Below are 8,373 nucleotides of genomic sequence, written 5' to 3'. Positions count from 1 at the left end.
TGTGTTACTGCAGTTTTTGAGTCCAGTATCCACCCGCTGTTTTACATCCATGAATCTGACTGTACTGTACATCGTATGTAGATTAAAACCCAAACCTATCGATTTCTCTTCTGCACATCACCTTCTCTTTATTCCACACAGTATACAACACGGAAAAAGCTTCCAGGTCAAAAGAAATGAAGCCAACATGGAAGTACCTTAAACCTGATGGCCACCAGATGGCGATAGATGTGGTCGCAAAAAGACTTTTGCTTCTTTAGAAGTCTATGCTTTCTGTTGTGACCTTTAACCTCTAGCAACACACCTTTCTGCTGACTTTATGGGCTCTGTCATTCATTTTGGGTCATATGAAATACAAAATTGGTCATACTGTGTTTCAAAATGGAGGATTATCTGTGGTATGAAACCAAATGGTCATTGGTCATTAGCCAATGAATATGTCATTTCACAGTTACATCTGTTTTGTTTTTTTAAACAAAATGGTAAATGTACTGGTTCTTTTACAGAACCACTACAGAACAGTTATACTGCTCTACCTGAGCACTCAAAGTGCTTTAGCCAACATGCCTATGTCACCTGTTCACAAAAGGAGTTTTTTCTATACTTAAGTGCTGAATGTTAAACGAAAAGATCAAATATTGGAATGATTAATGATATAATTGAAAGTAAGCTAAAACTATGCTAAGTGGTTCGTATGTATGTAACTAACAAAGTATTAGTAAAAATAAAGTATATAAATGCATCTTAAAATGTCAAATTCCAGCACTTGAATCTACTTGAAGTTATACTGTGGAATTTCCCGGCTGGATTCAGTATCCCTCTCTCTCAAGTGCTCCTTGTTGCGCACATGTCCCTACATCTCAGTTTTTGTGGGCTGACAGCCTGACAGCAAGGGTAAAAAAAATGAGACTAAAGGAAAGGAAAGAAAAAATATGAGTGCTAGAGAAGTGCTTCAACAATGGAAAGTGAGGGTTAAAATCGGCCCATTTTCAGGAAGATGGAGAAGCAGAGAGACTTTAAGGACTGAAGACACTAATGAGTTGCTGAGAGAATGAGGTGATAAGTCAGGAAAGGGAAAGGAGTGAAAAGGTCTGTTGTAAAGCAGAGAAAAAATAGGAAGAGCACAAGCAAACAATGTGATTAGTAAGAGAGCCTCTGAGCAGAGAGAGGACACTGAATAAGAGTGGGAACCCCTGATCCTTTGCCAACCGTTTTTGCCTTATCAGGCTGGTCCAGACATGGGAGAAAATCACGTACCCACAATGCGCTGTGACTGTTGCCCATTCTCCGGGAAAGTGCCCCTAACTCCGTCCTATCAGCTCAGAGGTCGACTGCCAGTGGTAGTGGCTCTTCATCGTTGGCTCTTCATCTTTAGGTGCTGAGCTCAGCAGACATAAAAGCCTACAGACGCATTCACAGTATGGGCAGACACATGTATATCCACTAGAGTCAACAATCAACGATCGAAAGTTGAGTTCAGATCACGACACTGTCTACATCGCTGTCTCAGTTGGCAGCTCAGATTAGACGCACATATACATGTAAAAACACAAGAGTGGTTTTCTCCTCTTTGCTGCAGGTCAATAATAATAATAATATAAATCATGTTCAAACCATTTGGAAGCATTGCAGAATTTTCAGGAGAAGAATTAGAGGTTTTCAATCACACAAAATGGTGCTATCTTGATACTCACAGGCACAAATGGACACTCAGAGAGATAAGTATGCATGCATATGCACCAGTCAGTCGGGATAAAGAACCCAGCTGCACTGACTTACAGCCGCTGGCAAACGTTGAGGCAAGCTGATGAGTGTACTGTCTAAATGCACACATTACTTAGTGCCACTACATTTATCACAGGGCTTGTTTAGTGACTTGTAATTTGCAGTGCCCACTTACTTTGTGTGTTTGTGCACACGCACTACCCTTTGTATGGGATCAAGGAAGGTTTTAGTGAGTGTGACTTTCACTGATGACTGACATTGATGAGGCAGTTGATGAGTTTGATGAGCTTGTGCAGCCATTTCTCCATTTGAAGGGAGAAAGCCAGCAGACTATGTTATGTCATTTCAACTTGACACAGGCGTGAAAAATTAACATAAAAGGCTTTCAAATCATTCTTCTTCCATTTAAAATTAGATATTGTACACGGTATGAGAGCAAGAAATAGACAGAGCGGGGTGTGGATTGACTTCTGTTCAGCGTGTGCAAAACTGTGAATGTGCTGACTCGAAACTCTCCATGGAAATTACATTAAGACGAGATGAGATTCTGTGTTTGCAACAAGCCCCCCCCAAAAAGTCGAGAAAAAGCGGCATATCTCTTGTGAAAAGATAAAGGAAGATGTATTGTGCTTGTGATCATATACATGCTTTCTTTAAACTATCTTATTACTGAGTAAGTGTTTGCTTCTCAGGATAGATGATTGCATGGCGTAGAATCGATTTGGGGCAAGTGAGTTGTTGATGTCCTCGTGTTTCTGCCCATCTGTTGTGGTTTAACCTGTCTTGCTACTGCAGCCCACATGTTCCTGTCTGTTCTTCCTTCTGTCTGAAGCACAGCTGTCTGAAGGAGAAACAGCATGTTCGATAAAATCTTTCAAAAATATGTTGAATTTACACATTTTTAATATATAATATTCCCTCTTTTTAAGCTGCCAACGCTACAGTTTTGTTTTTGCTTCCTTTAACATTTGATTGACATGAAATGCATGAAAATGACAAATTTGGCGTGACACATTTTAGAAGTGCCTACAAGAAAACTGGCAATGGCTATGATCCCAGTCTAACATTACGCTTCTTTATAACATGCACATTGAAATAAACAGTCTTAGACATGTTTTTTCTTCTAAAAAAAGGACCATTCAGACTCATTCTTCCAACCACAATTCATCCCATCAATGGAAAAAAACACCTCCGTGCCCTGTGTAATACTGATGCGTCACCTCGCCTGTTTACCTGTTGCTATGTGCGGAGGAGCTGCCTGAGCCCCACCAATAGTGAATATTGGTGGAGACAAGAGCACAAAAGCAGCTTAGCCAGAAATAACAGCAAAACAAATCTCATTGTTTACAACAAAACAAAAAAGATGTCCAAACAACAGACACAGCTTCTTTCGTGGTCACAAGTTATTTTAGTCTCTCTTTTCTTCGTCCTTTGTCTTTCTTTACTGTTTTTTAATATAACGATGAAGCTTTACACAGCTGTTAACTGATAGAGCTGATCAAGGCGAGCCATTCCACCTCCTAGTAATCCTATTGTACAGAAATTGGCTGCAATGCAGCCAGTGTGGGGTGGAGGGTGCATGATGATAGTCCTAAATGAATACAAGTGATTTAGAGAAACATCTAAAACAACAGACAAAGCAGGACACTATTTATATTGGTTTTAAAAGTACAGCAACAATATCCCTGTCATTTCCATTATAAGGATGACTATTTTGCCCATAAACAACTAACATTCTGCTAATACATGCCACGTCTATTTCTAAACTAGACCTTAAAAGCATAATTAAACTACAGCAGAAGCATGCAAACAGTTTGTGTACTGCACTAAAAGCTGATTTTTGTGGTGGCTGTTGATTGACTACTGTTAGAAGATATCTGAATGTTATAGAGTGGCTCATGGTGCTGGCAAGTCCCTAATACTTTGAGAAAGATATTTTATTACAATCAAAACCTGGAAAAATGCAAAAATGGGCTCATATTTAATCCATCCATCTATCCATCCATTTTCTTCTGGTTATTCGGTCGCGGGGGCAGCAGCCTAAGCAGAGAAGCCCAGCTCTCCCTCTACCCAGCCACCTCCTCTAGCTTGTCCGGGGGAGATCATTGGTGTTCCCACGCCAGCCGAGAGATATGATCTCTTCAGCATGTCTTGGGGCTGCCCGGGGCCTCCTCCTGGTGGAACATGCCTAGGGCACCTCACCCAACATCTAAGACACCTGCCTGAACCACCTCAACTGGCTCCTTTCGAATTGCTGAACTCCTCATCCTATCTCTAAGGGAGAGGCCATCTACCCCGGAGAAAGCTCATTTCCGTCACTTGTATCCATGATCTTGTTCTTTTGGTCACCAACTAAAAAAAAAAAAATTATGAACAAAATTGGTGACAAAGGACAGCCCTGGCGGAGTCCAACACACACTGGAAACAAGTCCAACTTATTGCCTGCTATGCGGACCAAGCTCTTGCAGTGGTTGTATACAGATCAAATGGCTCGTAGCAACAAGTCAGACACCCCATACTCCCAAAGCACCTCCCACAGAAGATGCGTCAGTGGGATGTTCAACCTCCCCATCTCCTCCCACACCCAAGTTTTTGCTTCATCCACTGCACGAGCCATGTTCCACTTGGCCTGTTGGTATCAATCTGCTGCCTCCAAAGTCCCACAGGCCATAGGACTCCTGCTTCAGCATGATGGTTCCCTTCCCCTCTGATCTAGCAGGCCGTTCCTCTCAATAACGCCCCAACAGGGCTCACTGTCGTTGCCCACATGAGTGGTGAAGTCTCCCAGTAGGATGACGAGTCCCCAGGTGGAGCACCCACAAGCATCCCTCCCAGGGACTCCAAAAAGGCCGGGTACGCTAAACTGTAATTTGGCGCATAAGCATAGACATCAGACCCATTCCCCGACCCAGAGGTTCAGGGAACAAGTCCTCTTGTCCACCATGAAAAACTCCAACATAATTATTGTCTCAGTCTCTTAGATCAAGAACACGATGAAAATAGTAAGAAGGAAAATGTTTACCCTGTGAAATTGTCGTTTTCCAGCTACAGCTCCATTATCTCATGAGCACCCCGATCAAATCTGAAGTCAAGAGAGTGGGGCTGTACATAATATGAATGAATAATAATATATAAGATCGTGGTACCAGGCTGGTTAGTAGTGCCCAGCATGCTCATTGGTAGTGTAGTTTTGTAAATGTCCAATATAATGTACTCAAGTTTCACAAATTATTAAAGAGAGTTAAATGTGTATCATATGTGTTGTTTTGTACAAGTTATATTAGAATTATGAATAAGAGGGTAAGCAGTTAATATAGCTAACGAGTCAATATTCCCCTCAGTGGTTCTGGTGGTTAATTACAGAGCAATGATAGATTCAAACCATTGAAAAGCCCCAGTGGCTATTTTGTCCATCCATCAGTATAGCAGTATTTGAAAAGATTGTGTCATGTGTGAAATTATAACTGACTTGCAGAAGTTAAAGTTTGCTTGGGCAAAAGCATCAACAGTTATTAGGTAAAACATATTTTGGGCTTCCTCAAGATGAAATCTTAAGTAAGTTCACGGTATCAAATTTGGTTTTGATAGATAAAATCATAGGCAGTGGAAACTGACATGGTGCTTTGAAATTGGCCCAATCACATGAATTCTAAGGCCAATTCATGACAGTTGTGTGCATGGTTCAAAAATGAGGTGTATAAACGCACGACTGCTTTGACTCGCAGGTGGTGCCAGAGTGCTCAAGGCCCAGACATGATGAAAATCACACAATGTTCCCAATCAGTGTGCCAAATTTCAAAACGTTTTACCAAAAATTCAAATATCTGAAGGAAAAAGAAGAGGAAATACGCTCACTAAATGGAAAGACTGTAGAGGCCTATGGAGTTTTTTTCTGCTTGGCACCATGTTACACATTTTTCTAACCTAAAATGTCATTTGATGTAGAAAGAGATTTTTTTTACACAAGCTCGACGAGGTTCACTAGACAGCAGCAGAGAAAGGGAGCGAAAGAATACAATAGAACATCAAGTCCACTTTGATTGCTATGCTGGAGCATGTGAGTGTGGGGGCAGTGCTGATTGCCTGATTATTTAGTTAATGGTGCTGTCCTCTGAGACCCAGCTGGCCTGACAGTTCATTTCACTGGACTAGTTCTAAGTTAACAAAAGGAATGTGTCCCCTTTTTCCTGACTTAAAAAAAGTTATACATGTAAAAGAAGTAAAGTAATGTGCTTCCTTAGAGGCCAAAGTTTTAAACTCATCTGACTGATTTTTATTGACCCATTCGTTAGAGTATGAACCGAGCACTGACACTGTAAGTGCATCTACGGCCTGCAGAGTGAACCCTGTTTATTAAAACTGTTAGAAAAATTATGGTTATTATTGCTTAATTTGTCACTGGATGATATTCATTCATGTTAATGTTGCAGCACTCTCCAATCAGACGATCATCCCACTGTTATGCGGTTAGAGATGAGAGATGATTATTTGCCCCATATTAGCAAATTCTTTGGTTCCAACAGTTAAAACAACGACTAACTCATTAACCCTTCATTCACTGCTGTTACTGCATCTGTCTCTTCACAACATTAAAACCACTGACCAGGTGTAGTAAATAACATGGAACATCTTGTTACAGTACAGCACCATGTCCTGCAAGGAGACACTGGGTCCTGACACCTAGACGTGTAACATAGCAGCACTTGGGGGGGACCTACAATATATGTTCCAGTGGTTTTAATGCTGTAGCTGATCTCTCTTTGTTATCCCTCTCGCTGTTACTACCCCTCTTTCTCCTTGGCTCACTAATTAAAAGGAATTCGTATGCTTTGACTGCGGGAGATTTTTCTTGCTGAGGTAATGATTTGTAAATACAGGCCATTTACTGTACCATCCACTACCTTTTTGTCCAATTAGAGGGCTTGACACAAATCCCCGCTGAGCGGGGACAAATGGCAAACAAAGTGGTAATTATCTTCAAAAGCAGTTAAGACAGTGCTGGCGGTGAAATTGTGATTGTTAAGAAAAGATTTATGTGCAACACATATCAAAACCGTGGACCAGAAATTCCCACGGAAATATACAGCATTCTGTACAGATGTTATTTATAGCATTATTACTCTGGCGTTTTTTTTATTACTGCAATTTTGCTGAGGGGCATCATGCTCGGTATAGAAAAGCATAGATGAAGAAAAGGAATAAATAAATAGTCATGTGCTTAATGTTAATGTAAGCATCTGATGTTTGAGTAAGAATTCATATGGTCCCCCACAAGCTGAACCCTTAAGACTGGGCTTGTATTGAGGATGTGAATGTGTTTGTGTCTGGTAGATCCTGGAGTACATCGTTGGATAAAGACCCGGAAATCATGATTTTAAAAGAAAATAAAAAATAGCCCTAAGTATACAGCAAACAGAAATCAAATGCATGTTGATGCATGCCTGTCTGTGTGAGTGTGCATCGTTATATGCATGTATCACAGTGAGCGTACAAGGTTATTTTGTGCCAGGGTTTTTGTCCTCATTAGCCTGTCATGTCTGTAGTTAAACAAAGCATTGCCCCTGCCCATCCAATTAGACTTAGATTCCCGCAGCACACCGACGATGACACGTGAACAGACACTCCATTAACACTGATACAGATGGATGGGAAGGGACAAGAGACGGGAGAAAGGGGAGATTTTTGCCCTTCCTCTAGCTTTTTTTTTCAAAAACCTTCCTTTCAAGGCATCATTAGCTGACAGAAAGTCGATCAAGTTGTGCATTCAGTGAGCGATATAAATATCACTAGAAGAATTTGGCCTGCTCGGTAGTTTAACATGTCTCACTTGAGCGATTTTCATGTTTGCTTATAATATGTAGCCTACAGGGAGACACACACCCAAACAGCCAATGATAACACACAACATATTTAACAAATTCTACTTGCAGTGCAGATTTAAATCCTTTATTTGATAAATCTTTGTTCTAGACTGGTACCAATGCCCACTGTTATATTTATCTATAGGAGATGCCTAAGTTGTGTGGATGATGAGTATTGAGCTTGTGATCTGGGAGGTTTTTTTTGTTTTTTTTTCTTTCTTTCTATGCTTTTTTCATTCTATTGATGTATTTTCAGAACAATGCTGTAAAGGCTTGCTGCTCAAGCAAGATCTTGTGGGAGTGTGAGAGAATTATGAAATTCTCTGAAGTGTGTTAAAACTGCAAAACAAAATTAGAGGGTTATAGTTTAGATTTTCCTGAGAAAAATTCAGAAGTCTGGTAATGCTGCTAAACTGCTGCTTGTCAGAGCGCATCACTGTCAGTGCTGAATGCTATTTCCTCAAGACAGAATTAGTGAAGAGCAAATACACATGGATCAAAGGAAACGACACAAAATTATTAAGTGAATCCCATTTAGAGCTCTGATGATCAGAATGTTAGATGGTGTTAGAATGACATGACAGAATGATGTTTTGTGAATGTTATTGCTTTGCTTTGGGAGCAAAATTGGGTTTTTTATACATGAGACACCAACTAAAGTTTAATGTCTAAACCAGTGCAGTTGCTAAACGGCAGTTTGGTGTCATGCAGACTCTCCTTTTTGATTACCCCGTCAAAGTACACCTTAAAAACTACATATTTGTGACATGAAAGGCACGAGAAATAA

This window comes from Oreochromis aureus, linkage group 12 (assembly GCF_013358895.1).
Source record: "Oreochromis aureus strain Israel breed Guangdong linkage group 12, ZZ_aureus, whole genome shotgun sequence".
In the NCBI taxonomy this organism is placed as follows: Eukaryota; Metazoa; Chordata; class Actinopteri; order Cichliformes; family Cichlidae; genus Oreochromis; species Oreochromis aureus.
This window is presented reverse-complemented; position numbering follows the sequence as displayed.